General features: G+C 55.6%; 6 non-coding genes across 6 annotated transcripts; 2 read left to right on the top strand and 4 right to left on the bottom strand.

Annotated features, from left to right (window-relative positions):
• Positions 1 to 2,858: 2,858 nt before the first annotated feature.
• TRNAM-CAU lies at positions 2,859 to 2,930 on the bottom strand. Its single transcript has one exon. It is a non-coding gene; the product is annotated as a tRNA-Met (tRNA).
• Positions 2,931 to 4,515: 1,585 nt separating this feature from the next.
• Positions 4,516 to 4,588, top strand: TRNAN-GUU. Its single transcript has one exon. It is a non-coding gene; the product is annotated as a tRNA-Asn (tRNA).
• Positions 4,589 to 5,344: 756 nt separating this feature from the next.
• On the bottom strand, positions 5,345 to 5,416 carry TRNAM-CAU. Its single transcript has one exon. It is a non-coding gene; the product is annotated as a tRNA-Met (tRNA).
• Positions 5,417 to 6,996: 1,580 nt separating this feature from the next.
• Positions 6,997 to 7,071, top strand: TRNAN-GUU. Its single transcript has one exon. It is a non-coding gene; the product is annotated as a tRNA-Asn (tRNA).
• A 5,743-nt stretch (positions 7,072 to 12,814) lies between these two features.
• Positions 12,815 to 12,886, bottom strand: TRNAM-CAU. Its single transcript has one exon. It is a non-coding gene; the product is annotated as a tRNA-Met (tRNA).
• Positions 12,887 to 15,301: 2,415 nt separating this feature from the next.
• On the bottom strand, positions 15,302 to 15,373 carry TRNAM-CAU. Its single transcript has one exon. It is a non-coding gene; the product is annotated as a tRNA-Met (tRNA).
• Positions 15,374 to 21,706: the final 6,333 nt, after the last annotated feature.

Below are 21,706 nucleotides of genomic sequence, written 5' to 3'. Positions count from 1 at the left end.
GGCGCCGCAGAGCCACGCGAGTCAATGGCAGGTCGAGTCGGGAGCCTCGGCTCTTTCCCCTGACAGCCACACACACAGCGCTGCCTAGCGCCCCCAGAGCCTCCCTCGTGTTCTCCCGCAGCAGCCGCCTGCCGGTGTGGGTGGGAAAAGGGGACCAGGAAGCACTGCAGCCTCATTCCGGGACAGGAGGCCCTCGCCACGCCCAGGCCTGCCTCTTGCCTTCAGCCCAGGCAGCCAGAGGTGCCAGGGAGCTCCTGGCAGGCCGCCGCTTGCCTCAGCCACCTCTTGCCTCATGGCCTAGGCTCTTGGGGCTCTGCTGGTCACCGGCTCGCTTGAAGGCCCAGAGGAAAAGAAACAAGCGCACGCGTAGCAGAGGATGGTTTCGATCCATCGACCTCTGGGTTATGGGCCCAGCACGCCCCGCTGCGCCACTCTGCTGCTTCTTCACACTCTCCCTGTCACCTAGCTGCCACTATCCGGATTAGTGCCTTACATGCCCTCGCTCTGGCAGGCAGATGCGCTGGCCAGGCAGCTGCCCTGGTCACAGGATTTTACAGCTAGCTTCTACAGGGTAAAAGGATCTATTTGGGGTTTGGACCCCATTGGGAGCTGGGTAGCTGAGTGCCAGAGACGGGAGCACTTCTTAAACTGTTTTCAGTTACGCTTGTGGGGACGAGGGTCAGCCTTGGATCCGTGTCTGCAGCAGGCAAGCACCTCTGGCTCAATCGCCCCGCCGTATTAGCAGACTAAAACGCTGGAGCGAACGCACACGCCTTGCAAAGGAAGAGGAGCCGATCTCGAACAAAAGTCAGCATTTTATTAAGATGAGGTTCAAAGAAAAAAAGTGTACGGTACAGAGTTTTGGCGTAGAAGTTTCTGGTGCTCAGGGAACAACGTACAGCTTACCCAAGGGGTGCAAAGTTCGGTTTAAAATGGGGTGGCGTAAGGAATACATAATCTGCAATAGCCCTGAGGGGGGGTAAAAGGTTAACGTACAGACACTGAGTTAGGAGGGCATGTTGTCCATATGAGGGCTACGTTCGGGTGTGGAGTATAACGAGCGGTTACGACGATGAGGATGGATTGACCCGCGTAGGTGAGTTTTAACGTTCGTGTTTTGGAATCTTTGCCACAATCTAGTTGAAGCAGGGTCAGTATGAAGTCTACCCTGCCATCTGTTGGTGATCTGTCGTCAAGGCCTTTTGGGGCTGATGTCATTTGCATGGTTACACCCACCCCGGATTGCATGATGGGAGTGCTTGTCCAAACGGTCATTTCAGCTGCTGCGGATCCCCAGTGTCTTTGTTATTGGGGCAGGAGTAATCCAGTGTATTTTCCTGTTGGTTTTGGATCAAGGACAGAGTAACTGTACCTGGCCTTTGAGGCCTGAGAGCGTCACCCTCGCCTGAAAAGTACTCACCATTAAGGGGTAGGGGTTCCTAACGGCAGCGCGTGGAGGGAGGTAGAAATGGATGTTTGTTGGTCTCTCGCAGGTGCTGCTGATGTCCTTTCTGCTGTCCCTGGTGTGGAAAGACAGAGGCAGAGGCGGTTTTGAATCTCTTCAAATTGTTGTGAGTGCTGCAGTTGCTCACCCTAAGCTTATGCCGTTAGATCTTAGATCTCTTTCACGGTGTATTTTGGTCCTGAGAGCTAAAAGGTGTGTTGTTAGGGAGTGAGGTAGCAGACGTTAGTTGCAGAGGTGGTGCATGTGCCACAGAAGTCGTGTTGATCCCCCCGCCCCTGCTCCTGTCCAAGAGTCCAGTATTTGCATAAACCCACCCACTCACCTGTGACTAACAATCTCGCTCTGCTAACTCTTCCAGCAAAACAGACCAAAGAAAGTGTATGCGAGCTGTACCACAGCCCCGGTGCTCTTTCGGTTCCTTCCCACAGAACTTTCCTTCCATAGCAATCCAGTTCCTTGCTTTTGCTTGGCTAACCACTGTAGGCATGTGCTATACCGTACCCTGAGCTGATTCCCGGCTTTTGTGCTCAATACAGCCTTGCCCTCTCCATGTCTCTGTGGCGCAATGGGTCAGCGCTCGGCTGTTAACCGAAAGGATGGTGGTTCGAGCCCACCCAGGACGGCGCTAAGCCCCTGCTACTGCCTTGCTTTCCCGAGGCCTGTATGGGGAGCCTCAAAGGTCCCATTTTGCTACCTCTTGGCCTCAGAGCTTTCAGCTGGTGGTCCAAAGAGCAGGCTGGATGCCATTCAGAAACCCATCTGCCAGCAGCCGTGCCGGAGGCTCAGGCTTAATCCTCAAAGCCGAGCACAAAAACTTTCAGCCGGGAACATTTCGCTCCCTTCCCGCCTCCGCCCAAGCGGCAAGGGAGAAGCGGAGGAGACAGGCCGGCTCAAAGACACCTCCCTCCCACTTCCCTGTACGCTGTGCAAAGCTCTTGGCCTGCCTCATGCCTCATCAGGAAAGCACGGCCATGCGGCCCAAGCCTGAGTCACGTCCGCGGCCTGGCCCACCCCGCCCCGGCTGACGGCGCGCGCAGAGCCACGCGAGTCAATGGCAGGTCGAGTCGGGAGCCTCGGCTCTTTCCCTGACAGCCACACACACAGCGCTGCCTAGCGCCCCAGAGCCTCCTCGTGTTCTCCCGCAGCAGCCGCCTGCCGGTGTGGGTGGGAAAAGGGGACCAGGAAGCACTGCAGCCTCATTCCGGGACAGGAGGCCCTCGCCACGCCCAGGCCTGCCTCTTGCCTTCAGCCCAGGCAGCCAGAGGTGCCAGGGAGCTCCTGGCAGGCCGCCGCTTTGCCTCAGCCACCTCTTGCCTCATGGCCTAGGCTCTTGGGGCTCTGCTGGTCACCGGCTCGCTTGAAGGCCCAGAGGGAAAAGAAACAAGCGCACGCGTAGCAGAGGATGGTTTCGATCCATCGACCTCTGGGTTATGGGCCCAGCACGCTCCCGCTGCGCCACTCTGCTGCTTCTTCACACTCTCCCCCTGTCACCTAGCTGCCACTATCCGGATTAGTGCCTTACATGCCCTCGCTCTGGCAGGCAGATGCGCTGGCTGCTAGGCAGCTGCCCTGGTCACAGGATTTTACAGCTAGCTTCTCCAGGGTAGTAGGATCGAGTTGGGGTTTGGACCCCTTTGGGAGCTGGGTAGCTGAGTGCCAGAGACGGGAGCACTTCTAAACTGTTTTCAGTTACGCTTGTGGGGACGAGGGTCAGCCTTGGATCCGTGTCTGCAGGCAAGCACCTCTGGCTCAATCGCCCCGCCGTATTAGCAGACTAAAACGCTGGAGCGAACGCACACGCCTTGCAAAGGAAGAGGAGCCGATCTCGAACAAAAGTCAGCATTTTATTAAGATGAGGTTCAAAGAAAAAAAAAGTGTACGGTACAGAGTTTTGGCGTAGAAGTTTCTGGTGCTCAGGGAACAACGTACAGCTTACCCAAGGGGTGCAAAGTTCGGTTTAAAATGGGGTGGCGTAAGGAATACATAATCTGCAATAGCCCTGAGGGGGGGTAAAAGGTTAACGTACAGACACTGAGTTAGGAGGGCATGTTGTCCATATGAGGGCTACGTTCGGGTGTGGAGTATAACGAGCGGTTACGACGATGAGGATGGATTGACCCGCGTTAGGTGAGTTTTAACGCTCGTGTTTTGGAATCTTTGCCACAATCTAGTTGAAGCAGGGTCAGTATGAAGTCTACCCTGCCATCTGTTGGTGATCTGTCGTCAAGGCCTTTTGGGGCTGATGTCATTTGCATGGTTACACCCACCCCGGATTGCATGATGGGAGTGCTTGTCCAAACGGTCATTTCAGCTGCTGCGGGATCCCCAGTGTCTTTGTTATTGGGGCAGGAGTAATCCAGTGTATTTTCCTGTTGGTTTTGGATCAAGGACAGAGTAACTGTACCTGGCCTTTGAGGCCTGAGAGCGTCACCCTCGCCTGAAAAGTACTCACCATTAAGGGGTATGGGTTCCTAACGGCAGCGCGTGGAGGGAGGTAGAAATGGATGTTTGTTGGTCTCTCGCAGGTGCTGCTGATGTCCTTTCTGCTGTCCCTGGTGTGGAAAGACAGAGGCAGAGGCGGTTTTGAATCTCTTCAAATTGTTGTGAGTGCTGCAGTTGCTCACCCTAAGCTTATGCCGTTAGATCTTAGATCTCTTTCACGGTGTATTTTGGTCCTGAGAGCTAAAAGGTGTGTTGTTAGGGAGTGAGGTAGCAGACGTTAGTTGCAGAGGTGGTGCATGTGCCACAGAAGTCGTGTTGATCCCCCCCGCCCCTGCTCCTGTCCAAGAGTCCAGTATTTGCATAAACCCACCCACTCACCTGTGACTAACAATCTCGCTCTGCTAACTCTTCCAGCAAAACAGACCAAAGAAAGTGTATGCGAGCGCTGTACCACAGCCCTGGTGCTCTTTTCGGTTCCTTCCCAGAGAACTTTCCTTCCATAGCAATCCAGTTCCTTGCTTTTGCTTGGCTAACCACTGTAGGCATGTGCTATACCGTACCCTGAGCTGATTCCCGGCTTTTGTGCTCAATACAGCCTTGCCCTCCATGTCTCTGTGGCGCAATGGGTCAGCGCGTTCGGCTGTTAACCGAAAGGATGGTGGTTCGAGCCCACCCAGGACGGCGCTAAGCCCCTGCTACTGCCTTGCTTTCCCGAGGCCTGTATGGGGAGCCTCAAAGGTCCCATTTTGCTACCTCTTGGCCTCAGAGCTTTCAGCTGGTGGTCCAAAGAGCAGGCTGGATGCCATTCAGAAACCCATCTGCCAGCAGCCGTGCCGGAGGCTCAGGCTTAATCCTCAAAGCCGAGCACAAAAACCTTCAGCCGGGAACATTTCGCTCCCTTCCCGCCTCCGCCCAAGCGGCAAGGGAGAAGCGGAGGAGACAGGCCGGCTCAAAGACACCTCCCTCCCACTTCCCTGTACGCTGTGCAAAGCTCTTGGCCTGCCTCATGCCTCATCAGGAAAGCACGGCCATGCGGCCCAAGCCTGAGTCACGTCCGCGGCCTGGCCCACCCCGCCCCGGCTGACGGCGCGCAGAGCCACGCGAGTCAATGGCAGGTCGAGTCGGGAGCCTCGGCTCTTTCCCCTGACAGCCACACACACAGCGCTGCCTAGCGCCCCCAGAGCCTCCCTCGTGTTCTCCCGCAGCAGCCGCCTGCCGGTGTGGGTGGGAAAAGGGGACCAGGAAGCACTGCAGCCTCATTCCGGGACAGGAGGCCCTCGCCACGCCCAGGCCTGCCTCTTGCCTTCAGCCCAGGGAGCTCCCTGGCAGGCCGCCGCTTTGCCTCAGCCACCTCTTGCCTCATGGCCTAGGCTCTTGGGGCTCTGCTGGTCACCGGCTCGCTTGAAGGCCCAGAGGGAAAAGAAACAAGCGCACGCGTAGCAGAGGATGGTTTCGATCCATCGACCTCTGGGTTATGGGCCCAGCACGCTCCCGCTGCGCCACTCTGCTGCTTCTTCACACTCTCCCCCTGTCACCTAGCTGCCACTATCCGGATTAGTGCCTTACATGCCCTCGCTCTGGCAGGCAGATGCGCTGGCTGCCAGGCAGCTGCCCTGGTCACAGGATTTTACAGCTAGCTTCTACAGGGTAAAAGGATCTATTTGGGGTTTGGACCCCATTGGGAGCTGGGTAGCTGAGTGCCAGAGACGGGAGCACTTCTTAAACTGTTTTCAGTTACGCTTGTGGGGACGAGGGTCAGCCTTGATCCGTGTCTGCAGCAGGCAAGCACCTCTGGCTCAATCGCCCCGCCGTATTAGCAGACTAAAACGCTGGAGCGAACGCACACGCCTTGCAAAGGAAGAGGAGCCGGATCTCGAACAAAAGTCAGCATTTTATTAAGATGAGGTTCAAAGAAAAAAAGTGTACGGTACAGAGTTTTGGCGAGAAGTTTCTGGTGCTCAGGGAACAACGTACAGCTTACCCAAGGGGTGCAAAGTTCGGTTTAAAATGGGGTGGCGTAAGGAATACATAATCTGCAATAGCCCTGAGGGGGGGTAAAAGGTTAACGTACAGACACTGAGTTAGGAGGGCATGTTGTCCATATGAGGGCTACGTTCGGGTGTGGAGTATAACGAGCGGTTACGACGATGAGGATGGATTGACCCGCGTTAGGTGAGTTTTAACGGTCGGTGTTTTGGAATCTTTGCCACAATCTAGTTGAAGCAGGGTCAGTATGAAGTCTACCCTGCCATCTGTTGGTGATCTGTCGTCAAGGCCTTTGGGGCTGATGTCATTTGCATGGTTACACCCACCCCGGATTGCATGATGGGAGTGCTTGTCCAAACGGTCATTTCAGCTGCTGCGGATCCCCAGTGTCTTTGTTATTGGGGCAGGAGTAATCCAGTGTATTTTCCTGTTGGTTTTGGATCAAGGACAGAGTAACTGTACCTGGCCTTTGAGGCCTGAGAGCGTCACCCTCGCCTGAAAAGTACTCACCATTAAGGGGTAGGGGTTCCTAACGGCAGCGCGTGGAGGGAGGTAGAAATGGATGTTTGTTGGTCTCGCAGGTGCTGCTGATGTCCTTTCTGCTGTCCCTGGTGTGGAAAGACAGAGGCAGAGGCGGTTTTGAATCTCTTCAAATTGTTGTGAGTGCTGCAGTTGCTCACCCTAAGCTTATGCCGTTAGATCTTAGATCTCTTTCACGGTGTATTTTGGTCCTGAGAGCTAAAAGGTGTGTTGTTAGGAGTGAGGTAGCAGACGTTAGTTGCAGAGGTGGTGCATGTGCCACAGAAGTCGTGTTGATCCCCTGCCCCTGCTCCTGTCCAAGAGTCCAGTATTTGCATAAACCCACCCACTCACCTGTGACTAACAATCTCGCTCTGCTAACTCTTCCAGCAAAACAGACCAAAGAAAGTGTATGCGAGCGCTGTACCACAGCCCCGGTGCTCTGTTCGGTTCCTTCCCACAGAACGTTCCTTCCATAGCAATCCAGTTCCTTGCTTTTGCTTGGCTAACCACTGGAGGCATGTGCTATACCGTACCCTGAGCTGATTCCCGGCTTTTGTGCTCAATACAGCCTTGCCCTCCATGTCTCTGTGGCGCAATGGGTCAGCGCTGCTCGGCTGTTAACCGAAAGGATGGTGGTTCGAGCCCACCCAGGGACGGCGCTAAGCCCCTGCTACTGCCTTGCTTTCCCGAGGCCTGTATGGGGAGCCTCAAAGGTCCCATTTTGCTACCTCTTGGCCTCAGAGCTTTCAGCTGGTGGTCCAAAGAGCAGGCTGGATGCCATTCAGAAACCCATCTGCCAGCAGCCGTGCCGGAGGCTCAGGCTTAATCCTCAAAGCCGAGCACAAAACTTTCAGCCGGGAACATTTCGCCCCTTCCCGCCTCCGCCTGCGGCAAGGGAGAAGCGGAGGAGACAGGCCGGCTCAAAGACACCTCCCTCCCACTTCCCTGTACGCTGTGCAAAGCTCTTGGCCTGCCTCATGCCTCATCAGGAAAGCACGGCCATGCGGCCCAAGCCTGAGTCACGTCCGCGGCCTGGCCCACCCCGCCCCGGCTGACGGCGCGCAGAGCCACGCGAGTCAATGGCAGGTCGAGTCGGGAGCCTCGGCTCTTCCCTGACAGCCACACACACAGCGCTGCCTAGCGCCCCCAGAGCCTCCCTCGTGTTCTCCCGCAGCAGCCGCCTGCCGGTGTGGGTGGGAAAAGGGGACCAGGAAGCACTGCAGCCTCATTCCGGGACAGGAGGCCCTCGCCACGCCCAGGCCTGCCTCTTGCCTTCAGCCCAGGCAGCCAGAGGTGCCAGGGAGCTCCCTGGCAGGCCGCCGCTGTGCCTCAGCCACCTCGCGCCTCATCGCCTAGGCTCTTGGGGCTCTGCTGGTCACCGGCTCGCTTGAAGGCCCAGAGGCAAAAACACACAAGCGCCCGCGTAGCAGAGGATGGTTTGGATCCACCGACCTCTGGGTTATGGGCCCAGCACGCCCCGCTGCGCCACTCTGCTGCTTCTTCACACTCCCCTGTCACCTAGCTGCCACTATCCGGATTAGTGCCTTACATGCCCTCGCTCTGGCAGGCAGATGCGCTGGCTGCCAGGCAGCTGCCCTGGTCACAGGATTTTACAGCTAGCTTCTACAGGGTAAAAGGATCTATTTGGGGTTTGGACCCCATTGGGAGCTGGGTAGCTGAGTGCCAGAGACGGAGCACTTCTTAAACTGTTTTCAGTTACGCTTGTGGGGACGAGGGTCAGCCTTGGATCCGTGTCTGCAGCAGGCAAGCACCTCTGGCTCAATCGCCCCGCCGTATTAGCAGACTAAAACGCGGAGCGAACGCACACGCCTTGCAAAGGAAGAGGAGCCGGATCTCGAACAAAAGTCAGCATTTTATTAAGATGAGGTTCAAAGAAAAAAAGTGTACGGTACAGAGTTTTGGCGTAGAAGTTTCTGGTGCTCAGGGAACAACGTACAGCTTACCCAAGGGGTGCAAAGTTCGGTTTAAAATGGGGTGGCGTAAGGAATACATAATCTGCAATAGCCCTGAGGGGGGGTAAAAGGTTAACGTACAGACACTGAGTTAGGAGGGCATGTTGTCCATATGAGGGCTACGCTCGGGTGTGGAGTATAACGAGCGGTTACGACGATGAGGATGGATTGACCCGTTAGGTGAGTTTTAACGCTCGTGTTTTGGAATCTTTGCCACAATCTAGTTGAAGCAGGGTCAGTATGAAGTCTACCCTGCCATCTGTTGGTGATCTGTCGTCAAGGCCTTTTGGGGCTGATGTCATTTGCATGGTTACACCCACCCCGGATTGCATGATGGGAGTGCTTGTCCAAACGGTCATTTCAGCTGCTGCGGATCCCCAGTGTCTTTGTTATTGGGGCAGGAGTAATCCAGTGTATTTTCCTGTTGGTTTTGGATCAAGGACAGAGTAACTGTACCTGGCCTTTGAGGCCTGAGAGCGTCACCCTCGCCTGAAAAGTACTCACCATTAAGGGGTAGGGGTTCCTAACGGCAGCGTGGAGGGAGGTAGAAATGGATGTTTGTTGGTCTCTGCAGGTGCTGCTGATGTCCTTTCTGCTGTCCCTGGTGTGGAAAGACAGAGGCAGAGGCGGTTTTGAATCTCTTCAAATTGTTGTGAGTGCTGCAGTTGCTCACCCTAAGCTTATGCCGTTAGATCTTAGATCTCTTTCACGGTGTATTTTGGTCCTGAGAGCTAAAAGGTGTGTTGTTAGGGAGTGAGGTAGCAGACGTTAGTTGCAGAGGTGGTGCATGTGCCACAGAAGTCGTGTTGATCCCCTGCCCCTGCTCCGGTCCAAGAGTCCAGTATTTGCATAAACCCACCCACTCACCTGTGACTAACAATCTCGCTCTGCTAACTCTTCCAGCAAAACAGACCAAAGAAAGTGTATGCGAGCGCTGTACCACAGCCCCGGTGCTCTTTCGGTTCCTTCCCACAGAACTTTCCTTCCATAGCAATCCAGTTCCTTGCTTTTGCTTGGCTAACCACTGTAGGCATGTGCTATACCGTACCCTGAGCTGATTCCCGGCTTTTGTGCTCAATACAGCCTTGCCCTCCATGTCTCTGTGGCGCAATGGGTCAGCTGCTCGGCTGTTAACCGAAAGGATGGTGGTTCGAGCCCACCCAGGACGGCGCTAAGCCCCTGCTACTGCCTTGCTTTCCTGAGGCCTGTATGGGGAGCCTCAAAGGTCCCATTTTGCTACCTCTTGGCCTCAGAGCTTTCAGCTGGTGGTCCAAAGAGCAGGCTGGATGCCATTCAGAAACCCATCTGCCAGCAGCCGTGCCGGAGGCTCAGGCTTAATCCTCAAAGCCGAGCACAAAAACTTTCAGCCGGGAACATTTCGCCCTTCCCGCCTCCGCCCAAGCGGCAAGGGAGAAGCGGAGGAGACAGGCCGGCTCAAAGACACCTTCCTCCCACTTCCCTGTACGCTGTGCAAAGCTCTTGGCCTGCCTCATGCCTCATCAGGAAAGCACGGCCATGCGGCCCAAGCCTGAGTCACGTCCGCAGCCTGGCCCACCCCGCCCCGGCTGACGGCGCGCAGAGCCACGCGAGTCAATGGCAGGTCGAGTCGGGAGCCTCGGCTCTTTCCCCTGACAGCCACACACACAGCGCTGCCTAGCGCCCCCAGAGCCTCCCTCGTGTTCTCCCGCAGCAGCCGCCTGCCGGTGTGGGTGGGAAAAGGGGACCAGGAAGCACTGCAGCCTCATTCCGGGACAGGAGGCCCTCGCCACGCCCAGGCCTGCCTCTTGCCTTCAGCCCAGGCAGCCAGAGGTGCCAGGAGCTCCTGGCAGGCCGCCGCTTTGCCTCAGCCACCTCTTGCCTCATGGCCTAGGCTCTGGGGCTCTGCTGGTCACCGGCTCGCTTGAAGGCCCAGAGGAAAAGAAACAAGCGCACGCGTAGCAGAGGATGGTTTCGATCCATCGACCTCTGGGTTATGGGCCCAGCACGCCCCGCTGCGCCACTCTGCTGCTTCTTCACACTCTCCCCTGTCACCTAGCTGCCACTATCCGGATTAGTGCCTTACATGCCCTCGCTCTGGCAGGCAGATGCGCTGGCTGCCAGGCAGCTGCCCTGGTCACAGGATTTTACAGCTAGCTTCTACAGGGTAAAAGGATCTATTTGGGGTTTGGACCCCATTGGGAGCTGGGTAGCTGAGTGCCAGAGACGGAGCACTTCTTAAACTGTTTTCAGTTACGCTTGTGGGGACGAGGGTCAGCCTTGGATCCGTGTCTGCAGCAGGCAAGCACCTCTGGCTCAATCGCCCCGCCGTATTAGCAGACTAAAACGCGGAGCGAACGCACACGCCTTGCAAAGGAAGAGGAGCCGATCTCGAACAAAAGTCAGCATTTTATTAAGATGAGGTTCAAAGAAAAAAAGTGTACGGTACAGAGTTTTGGCGAGAAGTTTCTGGTGCTCAGGGAACAACGTACAGCTTACCCAAGGTGCAAAGTTCGTTTAAAATGGGGTGGCGTAAGGAATACATAATCTGCAATAGCCCTGAGGGGGGGTAAAAGGTTAACGTACAGACACTGAGTTAGGAGGGCATGTTGTCCATATGAGGGCTACGTTCGGGTGTGGAGTATAACGAGCGGTTACGACGATGAGGATGGATTGACCCGCGTTAGGTGAGTTTTAACGCTCGTGTTTTGGAATCTTTGCCACAATCTAGTTGAAGCAGGGTCAGTATGAAGTCTACCCTGCCATCTGTTGGTGATCTGTCGTCAAGGCCTTTTGGGGCTGATGTCATTTGCATGGTTACACCCACCCCGGATTGCATGATGGGAGTGCTTGTCCAAACGGTCATTTCAGCTGCTGCGGATCCCCAGTGTCTTTGTTATTGGGGCAGGAGTAATCCAGTGTATTTTCCTGTTGGTTTTGGATCAAGGACAGAGTAACTGTACCTGGCCTTTGAGGCCTGAGAGCGTCACCCTCGCCTGAAAAGTACTCACCATTAAGGGGTAGGGGTTCCTAACGGCAGCGTGGAGGAGGTAGAAATGGATGTTTGTTGGTCTCTCGCAGGTGCTGCTGATGTCCTTTCTGCTGTCCCTGGTGTGGAAAGACAGAGGCAGAGGCGGTTTTGAATCTCTTCAAATTGTTGTGAGTGCTGCAGTTGCTCACCCTAAGCTTATGCCGTTAGATCTTAGATCTCTTTCACGGTGTATTTTGGTCCTGAGAGCTAAAAGGTGTGTTGTTAGGAGTGAGGTAGCAGACGTTAGTTGCAGAGGTGGTGCATGTGCCACAGAAGTCGTGTTGATCCCCTGCCCCTGCTCCTGTCCAAGAGTCCAGTATTTGCATAAACCCACCCACTCACCTGTGACTAACAATCTCGCTCTGCTAACTCTTCCAGCAAAACAGACCAAAGAAAGTGTATGCGAGCGCTGTACCACAGCCCCGGTGCTCTTTTCGGTTCCTTCCCACAGAACTTTCCTTCCATAGCAATCCAGTTCCTTGCTTTTGCTTGGCTAACCACTGTAGGCATGTGCTATACCGTACCCTGAGCTGATTCCCGGCTTTTGTGCTCAATACAGCCTTGCCCCCTCCTTGGCTCTGTGGCGCAATGGGTCAGCGTTCGGCTGTTAACCGAAAGGATGGTGGTTCGAGCCCACCCAGGGACGGCGCTAAGCCCCTGCTACTGCCTTGCTTTCCCGAGGCCTGTATGGGGAGCCTCAAAGGTCCCATTTTGCTACCTCTTGGCCTCAGAGCTTTCAGCTGGTGGTCCAAAGAGCAGGCTGGATGCCATTCAGAAACCCATCTGCCAGCAGCCGTGCCGGAGGCTCAGGCTTAATCCTCAAAGCCGAGCACAAAAACTTTCAGCCGGGAACATTTCGCTCCCTTCCCGCCTCCGCCCAAGCGGCAAGGGAGAAGCGGAGGAGACAGGCCGGCTCAAAGACACCTCCCTCCCACTTCCCTGTACGCTGTGCAAAGCTCTTGGCCTGCCTCATGCCTCATCAGGAAAGCACGGCCATGCGGCCCAAGCCTGAGTCACGTCCGCGGCCTGGCCCACCCCGCCCCGGCTGACGGCGCGCAGAGCCACGCGAGTCAATGGCAGGTCGAGTCGGGAGCCTCGGCTCTTTCCCCTGACAGCCACACACACAGCGCTGCCTAGCGCCCCCAGAGCCTCCCTCGTGTTCTCCCGCAGCAGCCGCCTGCCGGTGTGGGTGGGAAAAGGGGACCAGGAAGCACTGCAGCCTCATTCCGGGACAGGAGGCCCTCGCCACGCCCAGGCCTGCCTCTTGCCTTCAGCCCAGGCAGCCAGAGGTGCCAGGGAGCTCCCTGGCAGGCCGCCGCTTTGCCTCAGCCACCTCTTGCCTCATGGCCTAGGCTCTTGGGGCTCTGCTGGTCACCGGCTCGCTTGAAGGCCCAGAGGGAAAAGAAACAAGCGCACGCGTAGCAGAGGATGGTTTCGATCCATCGACCTCTGGGTTATGGGCCCAGCACGCTCCCGCTGCGCCACTCTGCTGCTTCTTCACACTCTCCCCCTGTCACCTAGCTGCCACTATCCGGATTAGTGCCTTACATGCCCTCGCTCTGGCAGGCAGATGCGCTGGCTGCCAGGCAGCTGCCCTGGTCACAGGATTTACAGCTAGCTTCTACAGGGTAAAAGGATCTATTTGGGGTTTGGACCCCATTGGGAGCTGGGTAGCTGAGTGCCAGAGACGGGAGCACTTCTTAAACTGTTTTCAGTTACGCTTGTGGGGACGAGGGTCAGCCTTGGATCCGTGTCTGCAGCAGGCAAGCACCTCTGGCTCAATCGCCCCGCCGTATTAGCAGACTAAAACGCTGGAGCGAACGCACACGCCTTGCAAAGGAAGAGGAGCCGATCTCGAACAAAAGTCAGCATTTTATTAAGATGAGGTTCAAAGAAAAAAAGTGTACGGTACAGAGTTTTGGCGTAGAAGTTTCTGGTGCTCAGGGAACAACGTACAGCTTACCCAAGGGGTGCAAAGTTCGGTTTAAAATGGGGTGGCGAAGGAATACATAATCTGCAATAGCCCTGAGGGGGTAAAAGGTTAACGTACAGACACTGAGTTAGGAGGGCATGTTGTCCATATGAGGGCTACGTTCGGGTGTGGAGTATAACGAGCGGTTACGACGATGAGGATGGATTGACCCGCTGTTAGGTGAGTTTTAACGCTCGTGTTTTGGAATCTTTGCCACAATCTAGTTGAAGCAGGGTCAGTATGAAGTCTACCCTGCCATCTGTTGGTGATCTGTCGTCAAGGCCTTTGGGGCTGATGTCATTTGCATGGTTACACCCACCCCGGATTGCATGATGGGAGTGCTTGTCCAAACGGTCATTTCAGCTGCTGCGGATCCCCAGTGTCTTTGTTATTGGGGCAGGAGTAATCCAGTGTATTTTCCTGTTGGTTTTGGATCAAGGACAGAGTAACTGTACCTGGCCTTTGAGGCCTGAGAGCGTCACCTCGCCTGAAAAGTACTCACCATTAAGGGGTAGGGGTTCCTAACGGCAGCGTGGAGGGAGGTAGAAATGGATGTTTGTTGGTCTCTCGCAGGTGCTGCTGATGTCCTTTCTGCTGTCCCTGGTGTGGAAAGACAGAGGCAGAGGCGGTTTTGAATCTCTTCAAATTGTTGTGAGTGCTGCAGTTGCTCACCCTAAGCTTATGCCGTTAGATCTTAGATCTCTTTCACGGTGTATTTTGGTCCTGAGAGCTAAAAGGTGTGTTGTTAGGGAGTGAGGTAGCAGACGTTAGTTGCAGAGGTGGTGCATGTGCCACAGAAGTCGTGTTGATCGCCCCTGCTCCTGTCCAAGAGTCCAGTATTTGCATAAACCCACCCACTCACCTGTGACTAACAATCTCGCTCTGCTAACTCTTCCAGCAAAACAGACCAAAGAAAGTGTATGCGAGCGCTGTACCACAGCCCCGGTGCTCTTTCGGTTCCTTCCCAGAGAACTTTCCTTCCATAGCAATCCAGTTCCTTGCTTTTGCTTGGCTAACCACTGTAGGCATGTGCTATACCGTACCCTGAGCTGATTCCCGGCTTTTGTGCTCAATACAGCCTTGCCGTCTCTGTGGCGCAATGGGTCAGCGCTCGGCTGTTAACCGAAAGGATGGTGGTTCGAGCCCACCCAGGGACGGCGCTAAGCCCCTGCTACTGCCTTGCTTTCCCGAGGCCTGTATGGGGAGCCTCAAAGGTCCCATTTTGCTACCTCTTGGCCTCAGAGCTTTCAGCTGGTGGTCCAAAGAGCAGGCTGGATGCCATTCAGAAACCCATCTGCCAGCAGCCGTGCCGGAGGCTCAGGCTTAATCCTCAAAGCCGAGCACAAAAACTTTCAGCCGGGAACATTTCGCTCCCTTCCCGCCTCCGCCCAAGCGGCAAGGGAGAAGCGGAGGAGACAGGCCGGCTCAAAGACACCTCCCTCCCACTTCCCTGTACGCTGTGCAAAGCTCTTGGCCTGCCTCATGCCTCATCAGGAAAGCACGGCCATGCGGCCCAAGCCTGAGTCACGTCCGCGGCCTGGCCCGCCCCGCCCCGCCCCGCCCGACGGCCGCGCAGAGCCACGCGAGTCAATGGCAGGTCGAGTCGGGAGCCTCGGCTCTTTCCCCTGACAGCCACACACACAGCGCTGCCTAGCGCCCCAGAGCCTCCTCGTGTTCTCCCGCAGCAGCCGCCTGCCGGTGTGGGTGGGAAAAGGGGACCAGGAAGCACTGCAGCCTCATTCCGGGACAGGAGGCCCTCGCCACGCCCAGGCCTGCCTCTTGCCTTCAGCCCAGGCAGCCAGAGGTGCCAGGGAGCTCCCTGGCAGGCCGCCGCTTTGCCTCAGCCACCTCTTGCCTCATGGCCTAGGCTCTTGGGGCTCTGCTGGTCACCGGCTCGCTTGAAGGCCCAGAGGGAAAAGAAACAAGCGCACGCGTAGCAGAGGATGGTTTCGATCCATCGACCTCTGGGTTATGGGCCCAGCACGCTCCCGCTGCGCCACTCTGCTGCTTCTTCACACTCTCCCTGTCACCTAGCTGCCACTATCCGGATTAGTGCCTTACATGCCCTCGCTCTGGCAGGCAGATGCGCTGGCTGCTAGGCAGCTGCCCTGGTCACAGGATTTTACAGCTAGCTTCTACAGGGTAAAAAGGATCTATTTGGGGTTTGGACCCCATTGGGAGCTGGGTAGCTGAGTGCCAGAGACGGGAGCACTTCTTAAACTGTTTTCAGTTACGCTTGTGGGGGACGAGGGTCAGCCTTGATCCGTGTCTGCAGCAGGCAAGCACCTCTGGCTCAATCGCCCCGCCGTATTAGCAGACTAAAACGCGGAGCGAACGCACACGCCTTGCAAAGGAAGAGGAGCCGATCTCGAACAAAAGTCAGCATTTTATTAAGATGAGGTTCAAAGAAAAAAAGTGTACGGTACAGAGTTTTGGCGTAGAAGTTTCTGGTGCTCAGGGAACAACGTACAGCTTACCCAAGGGGTGCAAAGTTCGGTTTAAAATGGGGTGGCGTAAGGAATACATAATCTGCAATAGCCCTGAGGGGGGGTAAAAGGTTAACGTACAGACACTGAGTTAGGAGGGCATGTTGTCCATATGAGGGCTACGTTCGGGTGTGGAGTATAACGAGCGGTTACGACGATGAGGATGGATTGACCCGCGTTAGGTGAGTTTTAACGCTCGTGTTTTGGAATCTTTGCCACAATCTAGTTGAAGCAGGGTCAGTATGAAGTCTACCCTGCCATCTGTTGGTGATCTGTCGTCAAGGCCTTTGGGGCTGATGTCATTTGCATGGTTACACCCACCCCGGATTGCATGATGGGAGTGCTTGTCCAAACGGTCATTTCAGCTGCCGCGGATCCCCAGTGTCTTTGTTATTGGGGCAGGAGTAATCCAGTGTATTTTCCTGTTGGTTTTGGATCAAGGACAGAGTAACTGTACCTGGCCTTTGAGGCCTGAGAGCGTCACCCTCGCCTGAAAAGTACTCACCATTAAGGGGTAGGGGTTCCTAACGGCAGCGCGTGGAGGGAGGTAGAAATGGATGTTTGTTGGTCTCTCGCAGGTGCTGCTGATGTCCTTTCTGCTGTCCCTGGTGTGGAAAGACAGAGGCAGAGGCGGTTTTGAATCTCTTCAAATTGTTGTGAGTGCTGCAGTTGCTCACCCTAAGCTTATGCCGTTAGATCTTAGATCTCTTTCACGGTGTATTTTGGTCCTGAGAGCTAAAAGGTGTGTTGTTAGGGAGTGAGGTAGCAGACGTTAGTTGCAGAGGTGGTGCATGTGCCACAGAAGTCGTGTTGATCCCCCCGGCCCCTGCTCCTGTCCAAGAGTCCAGTATTTGCATAAACCCACCCACTCACCTGTGACTAACAATCTCGCTCTGCTAACTCTTCCAGCAAAACAGACCAAAGAAAGTGTATGCGAGCGCTGTACCACAGCCCCGGTGCTCTTTTCGGTTCCTTCCCACAGAACTTTCCTTCCATAGCAAGCCAGGTCCTTGCTATTGATTGGCTAACCACTGTAGGCATGTGCTATACCGTACCCTGAGCTGATTCCCGGCTTTTGTGCTCAATACAGCCTTGCCCCTCCATGTCTCTGTGGCGCAATGGGTCAGCTGCTCGGCTGTTAACCGAAAGGATGGTGGTTCGAGCCCACCCAGGGACGGCGCTAAGCCCCTGCTACTGCCTTGCTTTCCCGAGGCCTGTATGGGGAGCCTCAAAGGTCCCATTTTGCTACCTCTTGGCCTCAGAGCTTTCAGCTGGTGGTCCAAAGAGCAGGCTGGATGCCATTCAGAAACCCATCTGCCAGCAGCCGTGCCGGAGGCTCAGGCTTAATCCTCAAAGCCGAGCACAAAAACTTTCAGCCGGGAACATTTCGCCTCCTTCCCGCCTCCGCCCAAGCGGCAAGGGAGAAGCGGAGGAGACAGGCCGGCTCAAAGACACCTCCTCCCACTTCCCTGTACGCTGTGCAAAGCTCTTGGCCTGCCTCATGCCTCATCAGGAAAGCACGCCATGCGGCCCAAGCCTGAGTCACGTCCGCGGCCTGGCCCACCCCGCCCCGGCTGACGGGCGCCGCAGAGCCACGCGAGTCAATGGCAGGTCGAGTCGGGAGCCTCGGCTCTTTCCCTGACAGCCACACACACAGCGCTGCCTAGCGCCCCAGAGCCTCCTCGTGTTCTCCCGCAGCAGCCGCCTGCCGGTGTGGGTGGGAAAAGGGGACCAGGAAGCACTGCAGCCTCATTCCGGGACAGGAGGCCCTCGCCACGCCCAGGCCTGCCTCTTGCCTTCAGCCCAGGCAGCCAGAGGTGCCAGGGAGCTCCCTGGCAGGCCGCCGCTTTGCCTCAGCCACCTCTTGCCTCATGGCCTAGGCTCTTGGGGCTCTGCTGGTCACCGGCTCGCTTGAAGGCCCAGAGGGAAAAGAAACAAGCGCACGCATAGCAGAGGATGGTTTCGATCCATCGACCTCTGGGTTATGGGCCCAGCACGCCCCGCTGCGCCACTCTGCTGCTTCTTCACACTCTCCCCTGTCACCTAGCTGCCACTATCCGGATTAGTGCCTTACATGCCCTCGCTCTGGCAGGCAGATGCGCTGGCTGCCAGGCAGCTGCCCTGGTCACAGGATTTTACAGCTAGCTTCTACAGGGTAAAAGGATCTATTTGGGGTTTGGACCCCATTGGGAGCTGGGTAGCTGAGTGCCAGAGACGGGAGCACTTCTTAAACTGTTTTCAGTTACGCTTGTGGGGACGAGGGTCAGCCTTGGATCCGTGTCTGCAGCAGGCAAGCACCTCTGGCTCAATCGCCCCGCCGTATTAGCAGACTAAAACGCGGAGCGAACGCACACGCCTTGCAAAGGAAGAGGAGCCGATCTCGAACAAAAGTCAGCATTTTATTAAGATGAGGTTCAAAGAAAAAAAGTGTACGGTACAGAGTTTTGGCGAAGTTTCTGGTGCTCAGGGAACAACGTACAGCTTACCCAAGGGGTGCAAAGTTCGGTTTAAAATGGGGTGGCGTAAGGAATACATAATCTGCAATAGCCCTGAGGGGGGGTAAAAGGTTAACGTACAGACACTGAGTTAGGAGGGCATGTTGTCCATATGAGGGCTACGTTCGGGTGTGGAGTATAACGAGCGGTTACGACGATGAGGATGGATTGACCCGCGTTAGGTGAGTTTTAACGCTCGTGTTTTGGAATCTTTGCCACAATCTAGTTGAAGCAGGGTCAGTATGAAGTCTACCCTGCCATCTGTTGGTGATCTGTCGTCAAGGCCTTTTGGGGCTGATGTCATTTGCATGGTTACACCCACCCCGGATTGCATGATGGGAGTGCTTGTCCAAACGGTCATTTCAGCTGCTGCGGATCCCCAGTGTCTTTGTTATTGGGGCAGGAGTAATCCAGTGTATTTTCCTGTTGGTTTTGGATCAAGGACAGAGTAACTGTACCTGGCCTTTGAGGCCTGAGAGCGTCACCCTCGCCTGAAAAGTACTCACCATTAAGGGGTAGGGGTTCCTAACGGCAGCGCGTGGAGGGAGGTAGAAATGGATGTTTGTTGGTCTCGCAGGTGCTGCTGATGTCCTTTCTGCTGTCCCTGGTGTGGAAAGACAGAGGCAGAGGCGGTTTTGAATCTCTTCAAATTGTTGTGAGTGCTGCAGTTGCTCACCCTAAGCTTATGCCGTTAGATCTTAGATCTCTTTCACGGTGTATTTTGGTCCTGAGAGCTAAAAGGTGTGTTGTTAGGAGTGAGGTAGCAGACGTTAGTTGCAGAGGTGGTGCATGTGCCACAGAAGTCGTGTTGATCCCCCGCCCCTGCTCCTGTCCAAGAGTCCAGTATTTGCATAAACCCACCCACTCACCTGTGACTAACAATCTCGCTCTGCTAACTCTTCCAGCAAAACAGACCAAAGAAAGTGTATGCGAGCGCTGTACCACAGCCCCGGTGCTCTTTTCGGTTCCTTCCCACAGAACTTTCCTTCCATAGCAATCCAGTTCCTTGCTTTTGCTTGGCTAACCACTGTAGGCATGTGCTATACCGTACCCTGAGCTGATTCCCGGCTTTTGTGCTCAATACAGCCTTGCCCCCTCCATGTCTCTGTGGCGCAATGGGTCAGCGCTCGGCTGTTAACCGAAAGGATGGTGGTTCGAGCCCACCCAGGACGGCGCTAAGCCCCTGCTACTGCCTTGCTTTCCCGAGGCCTGTATGGGGAGCCTCAAAGGTCCCATTTTGCTACCTCTGGCCTCAGAGCTTTCAGCTGGTGGTCCAAAGAGCAGGCTGGATGCCATTCAGAAACCCATCTGCCAGCAGCGTGCCGGAGGCTCAGGCTTAATCCTCAAAGCCGAGCACAAAAACTTTCAGCCGGGAACATTTCGCCCCTTCCCGCCTCCGCCCAAGCGGCAAGGGAGAAGCGGAGGAGACAGGCCGGCTCAAAGACACCTCCTCCCACTTCCCTGTACGCTGTGCAAAGCTCTTGGCCTGCCTCATGCCTCATCAGGAAAGCACGCCATGCGGCCCAAGCCTGAGTCACGTCCGCGCCTGGCCCACCCCGCCCCGGCTGACGGCCGCGCAGAGCCACGCGAGTCAATGGCAGGTCGAGTCGGGAGCCTCGGCTCTTTCCCCTGACAGCCACACACACAGCGCTGCCTAGCGCCCCCAGAGCCTCCCTCGTGTTCTCCCGCAGCAGCCGCCTGCCGGTGTGGGTGGGAAAAGGGGACCAGGAAGCACTGCAGCCTCATTCCGGGACAGGAGGCCCTCGCCACGCCCAGGCCTGCCTCTTGCCTTCAGCCCAGGCAGCCAGAGGTGCCAGGGAGCTCCTGGCAGGCCGCCGCTTTGCCTCAGCCACCTCTTGCCTCATGGCCTAGGCTCTTGGGGCTCTGCTGGTCACCGGCTCGCTTGAAGGCCCAGAGGGAAAAGAAACAAGCGCACGCGTAGCAGAGGATGGTTTCGATCCATCGACCTCTGGGTTATGGGCCCAGCACGCCCCGCTGCGCCACTCTGCTGCTTCTTCACACTCCCCTGTCACCTAGCTGCCACTATCCGGATTAGTGCCTTACATGCCCTCGCTCTGGCAGGCAGATGCGCTGGCTGCCAGGCAGCTGCCCTGGTCACAGGATTTTACAGCTAGCTTCTACAGGGTAAAAGGATCTATTTGGGGTTTGGACCCCATTGGGAGCTGGGTAGCTGAGTGCCAGAGACGGGAGCACTTCTTAAACTGTTTTCAGTTACGCTTGTGGGGACGAGGGTCAGCCTTGGATCCGTGTCTGCAGCAGGCAAGCACCTCTGGCTCAATCGCCCGCCGTATTAGCAGACTAAAACGCGGAGCGAACGCACACGCCTTGCAAAGGAAGAGGAGCCGATCTCGAACAAAAGTCAGCATTTTATTAAGATGAGGTTCAAAGAAAAAAAGTGTACGGGACAGAGTTTTGGCGTAGAAGTTTCTGGTGCTCAGGGAACAACGTACAGCTTACCCAAGGGGTGCAAAGTTCGGTTTAAAATGGGGTGGCGTAAGGAATACATAATCTGCAATAGCCCTGAGGGGGGGTAAAAGGTTAACGTACAGACACTGAGTTAGGAGGGCATGTTGTCCATATGAGGGCTACGTTCGGGTGTGGAGTATAACGAGCGGTTACGACGATGAGGATGGATTGACCCGTTAGGTGAGTTTTAACGCTCGTGTTTTGGAATCTTTGCCACAATCTAGTTGAAGCAGGGTCAGTATGAAGTCTACCCTGCCATCTGTTGGTGATCTGTCGTCAAGGCCTTTGGGGCTGATGTCATTTGCATGGTTACACCCACCCCGGATTGCATGATGGGAGTGCTTGTCCAAACGGTCATTTCAGCTGCTGCGGATCCCCAGTGTCTTTGTTATTGGGGCAGGAGTAATCCAGTGTATTTTCCTGTTGGTTTTGGATCAAGGACAGAGTAACTGTACCTGGCCTTTGAGGCCTGAGAGCGTCACCCTCGCCTGAAAAGTACTCACCATTAAGGGGTATGGGTTCCTAACGGCAGCGCGTGGAGGGAGGTAGAAATGGATGTTTGTTGGTCTCTCGCAGGTGCTGCTGATGTCCTTTCTGCTGTCCCTGGTGTGGAAAGACAGAGGCAGAGGCGGTTTTGAATCTCTTCAAATTGTTGTGAGTGCTGCAGTTGCTCACCCTAAGCTTATGCCGTTAGATCTTAGATCTCTTTCACGGTGTATTTTGGTCCTGAGAGCTAAAAGGTGTGTTGTTAGGGAGTGAGGTAGCAGACGTTAGTTGCAGAGGTGGTGCATGTGCCACAGAAGTCGTGTTGATCCCCCCTGCCCCTGCTCCTGTCCAAGAGTCCAGTATTTGCATAAACCCACCCACTCAC

Source organism: Mauremys reevesii, linkage group 12 (genome assembly GCF_016161935.1).
Source record: "Mauremys reevesii isolate NIE-2019 linkage group 12, ASM1616193v1, whole genome shotgun sequence".
NCBI lineage: Eukaryota > Metazoa > Chordata > Testudines > Geoemydidae > Mauremys > Mauremys reevesii.
The sequence above is the reverse complement of the archived record's forward strand: the minus strand, read 5'-3'. Positions and strand labels throughout refer to the sequence as shown.